Source organism: Haliotis rubra, unplaced genomic scaffold, assembly GCF_003918875.1.
Source record: "Haliotis rubra isolate DU_JTF1 unplaced genomic scaffold, ASM391887v1 Scf951, whole genome shotgun sequence".
In the NCBI taxonomy this organism is placed as follows: Eukaryota; Metazoa; Mollusca; class Gastropoda; order Lepetellida; family Haliotidae; genus Haliotis; species Haliotis rubra.
In genome coordinates this window covers 141,603-156,861 of record NW_025767692.1, presented here as the reverse complement: position 1 = coordinate 156,861, position 15,259 = coordinate 141,603, and the positions used below count along the sequence as shown (strand labels likewise).

Here is a 15,259-nt window from a genome sequence, read left to right as displayed (position 1 = left end):
TCGGATGGTGTGGTTCACGAACAGGATCGGGAGGTGTGGTTCACTAACAGGATCGGATGGTGTGGTTCACTAACAGAATCGGGAAGTGTGGTTCACTAAAGGGATTGGGAGGTGTGGTTCAATAACGGGATCGGGAGGTGTGGTTCACTAACGGGATCGGGAGGTGTGGTTCACTAACGGGATCGGGAGGTGTGGTTCACTAACGGGATCGGATGAAGTGGTTCACTAACAGGATCGGATGGTGTGGTTCACTAACAGGATCGGATGGTGTGGTTCACTAACAGGATCGGGAGGTGTGGTTCACTAAAGGGATCGGATGGTGTGGTTCACTAACAGAATCGGGAAGTGTGGTTCACTAGAGGGATTGGGAGGTGTGGTTCACTAACGGGATCGGGAGGTGTGGTTCACTAACGGGATTGGAAGATGTGGTTCACGAACAGGATCGGATGGTGTTGTTCACTAACAGGATCGGATGGTGAGGTTCACTAACGGGATCGGATGGTGTGGTTCACGAACAGGATCGGGAGGTGTGGTTCACTAACGGGATCGGATGGTGTGGTTCACTAACAGAATCGGGAAGTGTGGTTCACTAAAGGGATTGGGAGGTGTGGTTCAATAACGGGATCGGGAGGTGTGCTAACAGAATCGGGAAGTGTGGTTCACGAACAGGATCGGATGGTGTGGTTCACTAACGGGATCGGGAGGTGTGGTTCACTAACGGGATCGGATGGTGTGGTTCACGAACAGGATCGGGAGGTGTGGTTCACTAACGGGATCGGATGGTGTGGTTCACTAACAGAATCGGGAAGTGTGGTTCACTAAAGGGATTGGGAGGTGTGGTTCAATAACAGGATCGGGAGGTGTGGTTCACTAACGGAATCGGGAGGTGTGGTTCACTAACGGGATCGGGAGGTGTGGTTCACTAACAGGATCGGGAAGTGTGGTTCACGAACAGGATCGGATGGTGTGGTTCACTAACGGGATCGGGAGGTGTGGTTCACTAATGGGATCGGATGGTGTGGTTCACGAACAGGATCGGGAGGTGTGGTTCACTAACGGGATCGGATGGTGTGGTTCACTAACAGAATCGGGAAGTGTGGTTCACTAACGGGATCGGATGGTGTGGTTCACTAACGGGATCAGATGGTGTTGCTCACTAACGGGATCGGATGGTGTGGTTCACTAACGGGATCGGGAAGTGTGGTTCACGAACAGGATCGGGTGGTGTAGTTCACTAACAGGATCGGATGGTGTGGTTCACGAACAGGATCGGGAAGTGTGGTTCACTAACGGGATCGGATGGTGTGGTTCACTAACAGAATCGGGAAGTGTGGTTCACTAAAGGGATTGGGAGATGTGGTTCACTAACGGGATCGGGAGGTGTGGTTCACTAACGGGATTGGAAGATGTGGTTCACGAACAGGATCGGATGGTGTTGTTCACTAACAGGATCGGATGGTGAGGTTCACTAACGGGATCGGATGGTGTGGTTCACTAACGGGATCGGATGGTGTGGCTCACTAACGGGATCGGGAGGTGTGGTTCACTAACAGGATCGGGAGGTGTGGTTCACTAACGGGATCGGATGGAGTGGTTCACGAACGGGATCGGATGGAGTGGTTCACGAACAGGATCGGGAGGTGTGGTTCACTAACGGGATCGGGAGGTGTGGTTCACTAACGGGATCGGATGGTGTGGTTCACTAACAGAATCGGGAAGTGTGGTTCACTAAAGGGATTGGGAGGTGTGGTTCATTAACGGGATCGGGAGGTGTTGTTCACTAACGGGATAGGGAGGTGTGGTTCACTAACGGGATCGGGAGGTGTGGTTCACTAACAGGATCGGGAAGTGTGGTTCACTGAACAGGATCGGATGGTGTGGTTCACTAACGGGATCGGGAGGTGTGGTTCACTAACGGGATCGGATGGTGTGGTTCACGAACAGGATCGGGAGGTGTGGTTCACTAACAGGGATCGGATGGTGTGGTTCACTAACAGAATCGGGAAGTGTGGTTCACTAAAGGGATTGGGAGGTGTGGTTCAATAACAGGATCGGGAGGTGTGGTTCACTAACGGGATCGGGAGGTGTGGTTCACTAACGGGATCGGGAGGTGTGGTTCACTAACAGGATCGGGAAGTGTGGTTCACTAACAGGATCGGATGGTGTGGTTCACTAACAGGATCGGATGGTGTGGTTCACGAACAGGATCGGGAGGTGTGGTTCACTAACGGGATCGGATGGTGTGGTTCACTAACAGAATCGGGAAGTGTGGTTCACTAGAGGGATTGGGAGGTGTGGTTCACTAACGGGATCGGGAGGTGTGGTTCACTAACGGGATTGGAAGATGTGGTTCACGAACAGGATCGGATGGTGTTGTTCACTAACAGGATCGGATGGTGAGGTTCACTAACGGGATCGGATGGTGTGGTTCACTAACGGGATCGGATGGTGTGGCTCACTAACGGGATCGGGAGGTGTGGTTCACTAACAGGATCGGGAGGTGTGGTTCACTAACGGGATCGGATGGAGTGGTTCACGAACAGGATCGGGAGGTGTGGTTCACTAACGGGATCGGATGGTGTGGTTCACGAACAGGATCGGGAGGTGTGGTTCACTAACGGGATCGGATGGTGTGGTTCACGAACAGAATCGGGAAGTGTGGTTCACTAAAGGGATTGGGAGGTGTGGTTCACTAACGGGATCGGGAGGTGTTGTTCACTAACGGGATAGGGAGGTGTGGTTCACTAACGGGATCGGGAGGTGTGGTTCACTAACAGGATCGGGAAGTGTGGTTCACTAACAGGATCGGATGGTGTGGTTCACTAACGGGATCGGGAGGTGTGGTTCACTAACGGGATCGGGAGGTGTGGTTCACTAACAGGATCGGGAAGTGTGGTTCACGAACAGGATCGGATGGTGTGGTTCACTAACGGGATCGGGAGGTGTGGTTCACTAACGGGATCGGATGGTGTGGTTCACGAACAGGATCGGGAGGTGTGGTTCACTAACGGGATCGGATGGTGTGGTTCACTAACAGAATCGGGAAGTGTGGTTCACTGAAGGGATTGGGAGGTGTTGTTCACTTACGGGATCGGGAGGTGTGGTTCACTAACGGGATTGGAAGATGTGGTTCACGAACAGGATCGGATGGTGTTGTTCACTAACAGGATCGGATGGTGAGGTTCACTAACGGGATCGGATGGTGTGGTTCACTAACGGGATCGGATGGTGTGGCTCACTAACGGGATCGGGAGGTGTGGTTCACTAACAGGATCGGGAGGTGTGGTGCACTAACGGGATCGGATGGAGTGGTTCACGAACAGGATCGGGAGGTGTGGTTCACTTACGGGATCGGATGGTGTGGTTCACGAACAGGATCGGGAGGTGTGGTTCACTAACGGGATCGGATGGTGTGGTTCACTAACAGAATCGGGAAGTGTGATTCACTAAAGGGATTGGGAGGTGTGGTTCACTAACGGGATCGGGAGGTGTTGTTCACTAACGGGATAGGGAGGTGTGGTTCACTAACGGGATCGGGAGGTGTGGTTCACTAACAGGATCGGGAAGTGTGGTTCACTAACAGGATCGGATGGTGTGGTTCACTAACAGGATCGGGAGGTGTGGTTCACTAACGGGATCGGATGGTGTGGTTCACGAACAGGATCGGGAGGTGTGGTTCACTAACGAGATCGGATGGTGTGGTTCACTAACAGAATCGGGAAGTGTGGTTCACTGAAGGGATTGGGAGGTGTGGTTCACTTACGGGATCGGGAGGTGTGGTTCACTAACGGGATTGGAAGATGTGGTTCCACGAACAGGATCGGATGGTGTGGTTCACTAACAGGATCGGATGGTGAGGTTCACTAACGGGATCGGATGGTGTGGTTCACTAACGGGATCGGATGGTGTGGCTCACTAACGGGATCGGGAGGTGTGGTTCACTAACGGGATCGGGAGGTGTGGTTCACTAACAGGATCGGATGGTGTGGTTCACTAACAGAATCGGGAGGTGTGGTTCACTAACGGGATTGGGAGGTGTGGTTCACGAACAGGATCGGATGGTGTAGTTCACTAACGGGATCGGGAGGTGTGGTTCACTAACGGGATAGGGAGGTGTTGTTCACTAACGGGATCGGGAAGTGTGGTTCACGAACAGGATCGGATGGTGTGGTTCACTAACAGGATCGGATGGTGAGGTTCACTAACGGGATCGGATGGTGTGGTTTACTAACGGGATCAGATGGTGTGGCTCACTAACGGGATCGGATGGTGTGGTTCACTAACGGGATCGGGAGGTGTGGTTCACGAACAGGATCGGATGGTGTAGTTCACTAACAGGATCGGATGGTGAGGTTCACTAACGGGATCGGATGGTGTGGTTCACTAACGGGATCGGATGGTGTGGCTCACTAACGGGATCGGGAGGTGTAGTTCACTAACAGAATCGGGAGGTGTGGTTCACTAACAGAATCGGGAGGTGTAATTCACTAACGGGATCGGAGTGGGGTGGCTCACTAACGGGATCGGGAGGTGTGGTTCACTAACAGAATCGGGAGGTGTGGCTCACTAACGGGATCGGAGTGGTGTGGTTCAATAACGGGATCGGAGTGGTGTGGTTCAATAACGGGATCGGGAGGTGTAGTTCACTAACGGGATCGGGAGGTGTGGTTCACTAACGAGATCGGGAGGTGTGGTTCACTAACAGAATCGGGATGTGTGGTTCACGAACAGGGTCGGGAGGTGTGGTTCACTAACGGGATCGGATGGTGTGGTTCACGAACAGGATCGGATGGTGTGGTTCGCTAACGGGATCGGGAGGTGTGGTTCACTAACGGGATCGGATGGTGTGGTTCACTAACGGGATCGGGAGGTGTGGTTCACTAACGGGATCGGATGGTGTGGTTCACTAACGGGATCGGATGGTGTGGTTCGCTAACGGGATCGGATGGTGTGGTTTGATTCATTCATGTCATTGAATGCATGTTTCGTTGATAGATGCTCATGGTGTCAATCACTAGGTTACTTTGGCCATAGTCTAGTGGATAATTCTACCTTCATATTGGTGGAATGTTGGCTGAGTGCGGTGTTAAACAACAAATAACAATTAAAGCACTTTAGCGAAAAAACAAAAACAATAATATTTCGACCATTAACAGGAATTCATCATCTCGAGGTTTCGTTGAAGAACGGTTTACGTTCATGGTTCAGCACGAATCCCAGAGTGAATGAAGTGGAATGTGAAACGACGAGAACGTGTTAAACCAATAGTAGGTATAGGTGGAAGTCACACTTTCCTGACAACCTTTAGTCTTTGAACTGTACAGGGTTTAGACAAATCCATCACCATACACAGACGTGAAACACCAATCAGACATTAATGTAGATCCTTATGCATCTGTTTGACCGATGAGTAGCACGTCTTTGACGTCTACAATGATGAAGTGTCCTTGGGGTCATGTTGGTGAACGTTCACCTATTGTCCTCGCACTGAACAAGGTGAGCTGCATGTAACGCTTTGTGGAGTGTTGCTTGATTAACGGCGTCGCTTTGTGATCAAAACCAGTTCTCAAAGATGAAACGCTGTGTGTGGAGCCTTGACCTTGGTTTGAGGTCACTGAATAGGGTCATACATGGTATTTATTTGTGTGTGTGTGTGTGTGTGTGTGTGTGCATATACATGTATATATATATATATATTTATAACTCATGCTGTAGATCCCTGGATTGTCTAGACTAGATCCGATTATTTACAGACCGCCGCCGTATCGCTAGAATATAGCTGAGTGCGGAGTAAAACTAAACTCACTCTCTCACTCTGGAAACTAATGGCATCTGCAAGTCAAACAAACAAACGTATGACCCCAGACAGGGTAAATACAAGATAAATATGTTGTCCTGGATGTGAACCAGAGTGGTCCTGCTATTGTGCAAGCTTGGTTCGAATGCCATCAAACAACATGCGCTTACTTTATAGGTTTTCTTATTCATTTTTGCGCAAAACGTTCCCGTCGGTGTCAAAATAACATGCATCTCACGTAAAGAAAAACGCTTGACGCGTCGTTAAGCAACACAGATGTCCATGGCAGGTAAGGCGTCTGTGGACACTCCCGTAAGCTTAGTCGTCGATGCTGGTCCGTCAAAATCGCAGCGCAAACAGACCGTCTCGCTAGAAGACCTGCCTCGTGTAGGCGGTTTTTCGTCAATATCGTAAAGCCAGATATGGCGGATCCTGTAGAGGTTGTCTAAGCTGGGTCCCGTCTCGCATACCGCAATATACGCAAGGTGGCGCGCGCAAAGGGAGCCGGGAACCAGCTTAGAGGTTGTAATGCTGGTCCGTAGATGATTAACCCGGATGTAGCGACCCTTAACTATGATGGTCACACGTGGACTGATGGGAATGGGAACGTTGTTGTCCCTTCATGTAGGTAGCGATTCTATAGACACATAATTGTGCTTGATTCCGTGAAACACCGTGGCTACACGGCCGACCTGGATTCACCCTTTCCCAAGTTCATGTTCCACGTGCAAATCACGTGCAATGATCACATGATTTACAAACTGAGGTATTTCTACGAATATATACGTTTGTGATTTTAGATTTTCTTGAACATAGCTTTCGTACAATATCATCCCAGCATTCATTCTCTTCCCACAGAGGTTACTCCTGTCATATCTTCCTACGTAACCTCTGTTCTAATACGGCCATATTTCCCGGTTCTCGTAAAATCCCCTAGCGGCAAAAGATCGCAACACGAATTATCTCCCCTTCTTTCTATCCAATCAGAACACGTGTTACATCGACTTAGATTCAACTTGACTAACACAAGCAAATGTGAGCCCTCAAATATCCCCCACTTGTGTTGATGTTACACACAAGACGTTTAATGGCTAGCTTGTCCGTTGTAAACGAGGGCGATGGAGACGCCACTGATCCGCCATAACATGACTGAGTTCTGTCTAGAAGAAACGTTTGCGCATCGAGCATGGGCAGAGGCTTAGTTTTCTCGAAGTATACGGAATTTACCGAGGCCTTGCGAATGATCACTTTTGAAACAACGTCGCTGATTGCACAACTAAATCTGATTGCCTCCAATCACGAGTCTTGAACGCTCACACCATGAAAGGGCCGTATTAGAACAGAGGTTACGTAGGAAGATATGACAGGAGTAACCTTTGTGGGAAGAGAATGCCCCAGCATTGTAAATATTCAAATATGTTTAAATGTTGCACAAATAAAACCATCAGACATTTTCAGTGGGATTCCACGACATCAAACCGCTGTCTCGTACAACATGTATGACAAACCCAAACGGTGTTTCTGTTAGCAAGGCTAATGACATCTTCATGTTAAATACCTCACATTGTACACTGACAGATGTAGGAGACCATAAAGTCGTGTATCAATCATTCTGTCAGGAAACACCAGAACGTGTTCTGTCTACCTCAATAAACCATACATCCCATACATAATACAAAGGCATGCCTGAAACTCACTTAAAAAGTGAGTGAGTAAGCGTATTTTGCTTGGAGCTTTCAAGTCGTAATGTTACAACGGAATCAACTGGCCCATATATTCCGTACATTGAAATGCGAAGACATGAACTAGTAGGCTACCCCATCACCCCAGTGAAGATCACTTTGAAGATCCAGTTTAGAATTGGTCTTTAGCAACCAATGCTTGTAGTAAGAGGCGACTTACGGGATTGGGTGGTCAGACTCGCTGACTAGGTTGACACATGTCATCTTGTGCCAGTTGCGTTGCTCGATCATGCTGTTGATCACTCGATTGTCTGGTCCAGACTCGATTATTTACAGACTGCTGCTGGAATATTGCCGAGCGCGTCGTAAAACAACAATCAACCAAACAACCAAATAACCATGGCTCTAACTATTTACATAGTTTTACGATTAATTGTTTACACTGGGATCACAGCAGTATTTGAATTTTGTATTTGGAATAAGGCTCAGTGGTGTCTAATGTCGTAAAGTGCTAAATAATTGATAAAATATTATTAAATCTTAAGGAAAAGGGGCGAAGGAGTAAGGATATACTCCGAAACGTTGTGTTCCTTTATAATAAAGTTGACATTCATAAAACTCTCTTCCTTACGTATATCCCTTCTAAATGCCATTCAAAGACCTTATTAAACCTTAATGCTTGTTTCACATATAGGACAAAACTGTAAACGTCCCGGCAGAATCTAGTTAATTTATTATGATTTTCACTCCCTCTAATCCGGCGTCAGTCTATTCCGTATTTCGGTACAACAAAGACCGCCCAATTGACTGAGTGTATTTGTTCTCGTCACGATATGGCTGAAATATTGCCGATGTGACGATAAATATTAACTCACTCACTCACTCTACTTGTATTGAACACTATATATACTACATACTACTTAGACAATGGTAATATTAAAGAATTGGTGTTCTTCAACTTGTTTTGAGCAATATATTTTGCCATGAAACATCGAAAGATTACACCAAAAACATAAAAAAACATTCAGTCGCTATATTTTGCAAAAGAATTCACTGAAAGCTAAATGGAGTATTTCTAATACTCATGCTATGCGACGGTGGTCCGAAAATAAACCAGACAATCAAGTGATCGGTGGACCGGAAAATCCAGTTGGATAAATTTGAATTACAGCTGCTGTGTACAGAGATTCCGATGTGTAAATCAAATCTTCTACAAGACAGGACTTTGAAACTATGAATAACGCACCCAGGCTATAAATATGGAAACTCAAAACACTATAAGTGTACATGAGTTTGTTGCGCTGTTCTTCACAACATGTCTAGATGAAAACGTATTCCACCTTAATCACCGTGTCACAACTTACCCATAAATGTGGGATAGAATAATACTCAACGCTAATACATATTTTTTGCAAAGACAGTATTAGAACCCTTTGTTCGACCAATATAAAAAATACAGAAAATGATACTGTTTTATACCACGATATAAACTTTCTTGTGCACTTATGAAATTAGAATGTAAAACAAATTCAAACCCCTTCTAGCAGTTGCTATGGTAACTAGCTCTGCCCCAGGCAAATGACAGCTTCCATATATTCGGGATGACATATTTACCGGGGAGTAAAAAGGACGAAATGGCAGGACTAAGTACTGTCCTGACATCAGTGTAGCTGGCGGGACGCGGAGAAGATTAATGCCGTGCCCGACATCAGCCGCCATCAATCATAGATGCACTGTCCATCAGCTGACACACAACGCATGTTTAGTATGTTTATTATTTCTTCAAAACATAAAAGATAAAATACGAAAAAAATTAATCGGTCTAATCTCCCTAACAAAAGATCTGCGTCTCCTTACAAAGAATACTATGTTTATATAATGATGTTTGTTAATTTGGTGATCTATCGGGGTGGTGAGGTAGTGCAGTTGTTAAAGTGTTCGTTCGTCACGCCGAAGGTCCAGGTTCGATTCCCAACATGGGTACAATGTGTGAAGCCCATTTCTGGTGTCCCCCGCCGTGATATTGCTGGAATATTGCTTAGAGCGGTGTAAAAAAAACTATACTCAGTCAATCGGATTATCTGGTCCAGACTCGATTATTTACAGACCGCCGCCATATAGCTGGAATAATGCTGAGTGTGGCCTAAAACTAAACTCACTCACTCACTCAATCATCAACCCTTAAAATCGTTTATTTTAAGCAAAGAATATTTGAGTGATTAGGGGTTTTAGCAATATCAAATGGGTAGAGACCAGAATTGGGCTTGGCACATTGTATCCAAGAAGAAGTCGAACCTGGGTCTTCCGCGTGACCAGAGAACGCATCAATCGCTGTACTATCAAACCGCTCTGAGATTACTGTGGGAAACGAATCGAATTGGTGTTCTGATTTTGGGCAGGACTGAGATTGTCTTTAAGAAAATAATGACATTGTGATAAAACATGATGAAACTGTAAAAACATAAATACACGTCGCCCGCGGTACATTCTGATTGTTTCTAAACACACAGAGTTGTGGATTATGTATTTAAATGACGCCATGAACAGTATTTTGTTACGCAACTGCGAGTCACAAATCTGCCATGCAGACCCAGAAACCAAGATATCCAAGAAAAAGCCTAGAATATGGGCAAGTTTAGATTTCCACAGTTTCGGAAAATGAAGAAAGTATCTGGACTCCTTTTCAGTATATTTCAAGACTAGATTATAATTCTGTAAAATATGTTCATATCAGTGACTCTATGTTAGTCTACGAGTCAGCATGGTGTGGGGAAAGTCTGAAGCGAGGCAAAGGTGAGACGTTTACCACTTAGCTGAAACCCTCAAACACGGACGTGGGGCTAAAAGTCTATAAACATGGTCAGGACAAACCTGGTATTCGAACCAATGATTGTCTGTTTCTTGTACACCTAAGGGGCACACGTTGTCCCATCATGGGTATGCTGGCGTTGTCAGCAGAAGGCTGGGGTTCTCTCTTGCGTGCCCCTTTGTGAGTAATTCTTTTTCTATTCATTTTCACCCAACACATGTGTACAGAAAGACATAGGAATAACTGTGACGGAAAAAACAAGTTTCAAGTCTCCTTTGAATATCTTTGCATAATTACATATGTAATACATGAGCAAGTCATCCCGAATATGAAGGATGGAGAGCCTTACTTGGCTTTCGTGGCGTCTTCGAGTTCACCAGCTGACATCTTACAAGATATGCTTTACCATAAACTGGTCACGTGACATGGGGGAACATACTTGCATAAACATGTCTTGCATCATGAGTTTGCAACGCACGAACAGTTGCTTCAGACAAATATTGTTATAGATAAGACAAACGTGTTTTTAAAAATACTCTTCCGACAAAAGAAAAAACAACATGATTTATATACATTTTCATGTATGTATGTATGTATGTATGTATGTATGTATGTATGTATGTATGTATGTATGTATGTATGTATGTAAAAAAAAACCATGATTTATATACATTTTCATGTATGTATGTCTGTCTGTGTGTGTGTGTGTATGTGTGTGTGTATGTGTGTGCGTGCGTGTGTGCATGCATGTATGCATGTAGGACGGTGGTGACGGTGAGTGTGCGTGCGTGTGTGTGTTAGGCCGATATTATCAATAATCAAGCAATGTCACTTCGTGTGACAACCATGTGCCCAAGTTGGGATTCGAACCCGAGCGTTCGGCAAACACTTTATCCATTACGCCAGATACGCCTTGATTAAAATGGGACAGTAACATAGCTCATGGTATCTTTGTGTAAACTCCATCCCAGCTAAGCAAGAGTTAACACCAGTCACAGTGTAAATCCTGAATGACGCTAACAGATACGATTGTCCATGACTACGTGACACCAGCATCCAGCCTTCATACCTACTAACAAAAAAGCATTGTGGAAAGATTCCGTGGTGGTCACGACCTGCCATTTAGGGTTGACGTTACGAGACATTGGTATGGTAGGTACATGACATCTTGTATGTCCGAGTGTGTAGCCACAAGGTAACACATCCCACAGATATTCTTCATCTCGGTGTACAGCCCGCCACACATATATTTCATTACTTAACAACACTGTTTAGTTTGGTGTACAAGTCAGTACATACATGTACATTGCATACATCAGTTTTAAACAAAAAATGCGCTGACTTGGTTGACACATGTCATCTGTTCCCAATTGCGCAGATCGATGCTCATGCTGTTGATCACTGGATTGTCTGGTCCAGACTCGATTATTTACAGACCGCCGCCATATAGTTGGAAGATTGCTGAGTGTGGCGTAAAACTAAACTCACTCACTCACTAAACAAAAATGCTGATGATCAGCTCCACATTGAATTATGAGAGAATTTATAATCTTCATTACGTGTACCATCTAAACGTGTATTCACTAAATGGTTAATGTCGCGTTCAGCAATATTCCAGCTGAAGGGGGCCTGCCTGTAAATAAACGAGTCCGGACCAAACAGTCCAGTGATCGATATTGTGAGCAATGATCTTGCCATGCCAAGCCTGACCCATCCCCCAACCCCCACCTATCCCATTAGTCGCCTCCAACCAAAGTTTACACGACACACATATCCAATTCAGCCTTGGGAGAACATGTAAACAGACTGCAGCCGTGCGTGCAGAGAATGGGCGTAAACCAATTGTCTAACCTGAACAATATGTCATCTTAAAAATCTACAGTCCACTTTGCTGTGGACTTCAATCCCGACCGTGTCTTGCACGATCAGTGCAGTATCTGGCAGCTCATGAACTTCAACCTCCCACGGCACCTGCCACATGCCATGATACTGCAGAATGGCTTAAGAGCGCCATCTGACAGGTGTAACCCAAGGGGTAATGCAGGTGTAAACAGTGATGGAAATCCTCTGTACCACATACTTTACACTGATACAATAGAACTGGTACTGAACAGAAGAGATCAACTGGACATTACACAGAGGGTTCATGTGACTTGCCCTCATTATTGAATGACTTAATTGATGATCTGATACCCTTAAAAACCAAATAGCCAATTGACTGTTTTCCAGCCTCAACTCTCAACAAAATAGACAATTGAAACCTCCTCATAAGGTTCATATTTTATATAATTAGACATATGCAGCAAAAAGAATGCGATTAACAAAACATTATTCACAAGCCTGTCAACTTATTGTAAAACTCGATGTGAATTTGTGCCTCAACAAAGCAGAGAAGAGCTACAGTCCGTTTGAGTCAGAAACGGACCGAGGAATTGCAAATTTTATCATTGTACAAAATTGCCACAAAAATATAAATAGTACACATGTTTATCATTTACTAATACCCAACAGCTTTCTTATATTTGAAAATTTTCCGAACTCCACCAAAAAGGTTTTTTAAGAAACTATCATCATTGAAAACGCAAAAGTTGTTATCTGTCGTGGCGGGGTGAAACCGCAGAAACGGAACAGCCTCTATCTCGTCGTGCACGGGATACACATGCCTGATGAAAAATGAAGTTGAATGCTGACGTGAAACAGTTGATGATTAAAGTGTACGATTTTTTCCGTGCTGAAGCCGAAAGGGGCAAACCATTTTATGTCATTAATAAATTCCGTAAGCGTGCAGCAAAAGCTTTAGGAGTATCAGCAAGGGTACTGACAATTGTTCTGGAACACAAACAACTTTTTTGGTGGAGTCCGGAAAATTTTCGAATATAAGAAAGCTGTTGGGTATTAGTAAATGATAAACATGTGCACTATTTATATTTATGTGGCAAGTTTGTACAATGATAAAATTTGCAATTCATCCGTCCGTTTCTGACTCAAACGGACTTTTTTTTGGTAGGGTCTGCAACTTCTGAATAGAGATGTTTTTGCCATATACTAGTGCCAAGAAGCAGGAATGTATAAAACCACTTAAACCATTATTGGTACCGGTTCGCATGACATTGCGTATAGACTGTCATATAGTCCCAGAAATATGATACTCCCAACACAGCCACATGCAAGTCTAGAATATGTGGCAATTCCAGATTAACACGCTTTCTGAAAATGAAGAAAGTTCTTGGCTCTTTTTTCGTAATATGTTATGAATATAATATTGCTGGAATATTTCTAAAGCGGCGTAGGACCCATCTTACTCACTATCATGAACGGATAATTCATGATAGCAAGATCATATCTCCTAAAGTGGTCTAACCAATCCGTTCCTAACAAAGACGCTATCTTCCTGAACCCCATCAACATCATGTCTCTGGTTTTGTTATCGTGGGTTTGACAAAATGAGACCTGGACCGCCTTCCTCCAACAACTGACTGACTGACTGAGTTTTGGTTTTACGCCGCTTTTAGCAATATTCCAGCAACATCACGGCGGGGGACATCAGAAATGGGCTTCACACATTGCACCCATGCGTTCCTCCAACAAGAAACCGACACGCCGTTAATAACTGTTCAACTTCTAAATAACTTTCGATTGACATTTGTAACCTTTTGTCACTATATATTATGGAAGTATGTAAATAATCGGGTCAATCTTACCTGTTTTTCTTGAAAATGGGTGTTTTTATCCCCGCGTTTGAGACTCAGTTGTTTCCAAGCAAAGGAAGTCGTTAAACCTGTTTGAAGGAGGCCGGAAGCTTTCCAAGGAGATGATTTAGTAGCATGGACTAAGAACGTCCTTGTTCTTAAAGCCTAAAATATTAAGTTTACCTTTCCCTATACAGTAGCCGAAATGGCTTGCCACGTCTCCGTCGACTCTCAAAGTGATATGGTCCTTGCAATAAAAACTGTCACGCGCTCACGTGATGGATGAGTCGTCTTCAAGCGTGACGTCTGGTTCCATGACATTAGGTTTTGTGACCTGCAAGTGGGTGGGGCCATGTTTTAAGAATGATATCAGAAATGTGGCAGGTGGTGTACAGAATGATTGATTTGCAGTGTGTTATACTTCTCTGTTGTCTCCAGTACTTATTCAGTTTTAATCTTCCGCTTCCAGGAATTGCAATTTAGGGGGTAGCCAAGTGGTTCGCTCATCACGAAGACCCGGGTTCGATTCCCCACATGGTTACAATGTGTGAAACCCTTTTCTGGTGTCCCCCGCCGTGATATTGATGGAATATTGCTAAAGGCGACGTAAAACTATACTCACTCACTCACAATTACATTAATCTCAAAGGGACCGAGAATTTCTGTTCGCTATACATATTTAGTGGCTACATCGTGGCTGACGACAGGAGCATATTTTGAGACAGCAGTGATGCATGGATGTAGACGTTGGTAGCACTACAGCTTGTCACGCCGATGCGTACACCGTGGGGGTCATATTGTAGTCCCACACATGACCATACGGAGAGACTCTCCCCACAGTCTTTAAAAACATAACATTACTACAATACAGCGTAACCACCAAGCATGTTTATAATGTACAGACACGCCCACTTAACGCGAATCATTTCGCAAACTATTCACATTCGTCTGTAATGTTTAGGGGCGGTGGGGTAGCCTAGTGGTTAAAGCGTTCGTTCGTCAGGCCGAAGACCCGGGTTCGATTCCCCACATGGGGACAATATGTGAAGCCCATTTCTGGTGTCCCCCGTCGTGATATTGCTGGAATATTGCTGAAAGTGGCGTAAAACCAAACTCACTCACTCACTAATCTTTAAAGTTATTTTCAAATAGGTTTGTATCCCTGCAAGGATTGTTTCTCTCAATATCGATCACTGGATTGCCTGATGACTGGGCATACATCCCGCCGGTATAAAACTGGAACATCGCAACGCAACAAAACCACGATGTAACAAGCACGTGA

General features: G+C 45.1%; 1 protein-coding gene across 2 annotated transcripts in view; it reads right to left on the bottom strand.

Annotated features, from left to right (window-relative positions):
• Window positions 1-14,213, bottom strand: part of LOC124264961 — a 37,462-nt gene extending 23,249 nt beyond the window's left edge. For both annotated transcript variants that reach the window (XR_006895297.1, XM_046699746.1), the window contains exon 1: window positions 13,990-14,213. The gene's annotated coding sequence lies outside the window, so the exon portion shown is untranslated. The remainder of the gene's footprint in view (window positions 1-13,989) is intronic.
• Between the last annotated feature and the right edge of the window lie 1,046 nt (window positions 14,214-15,259).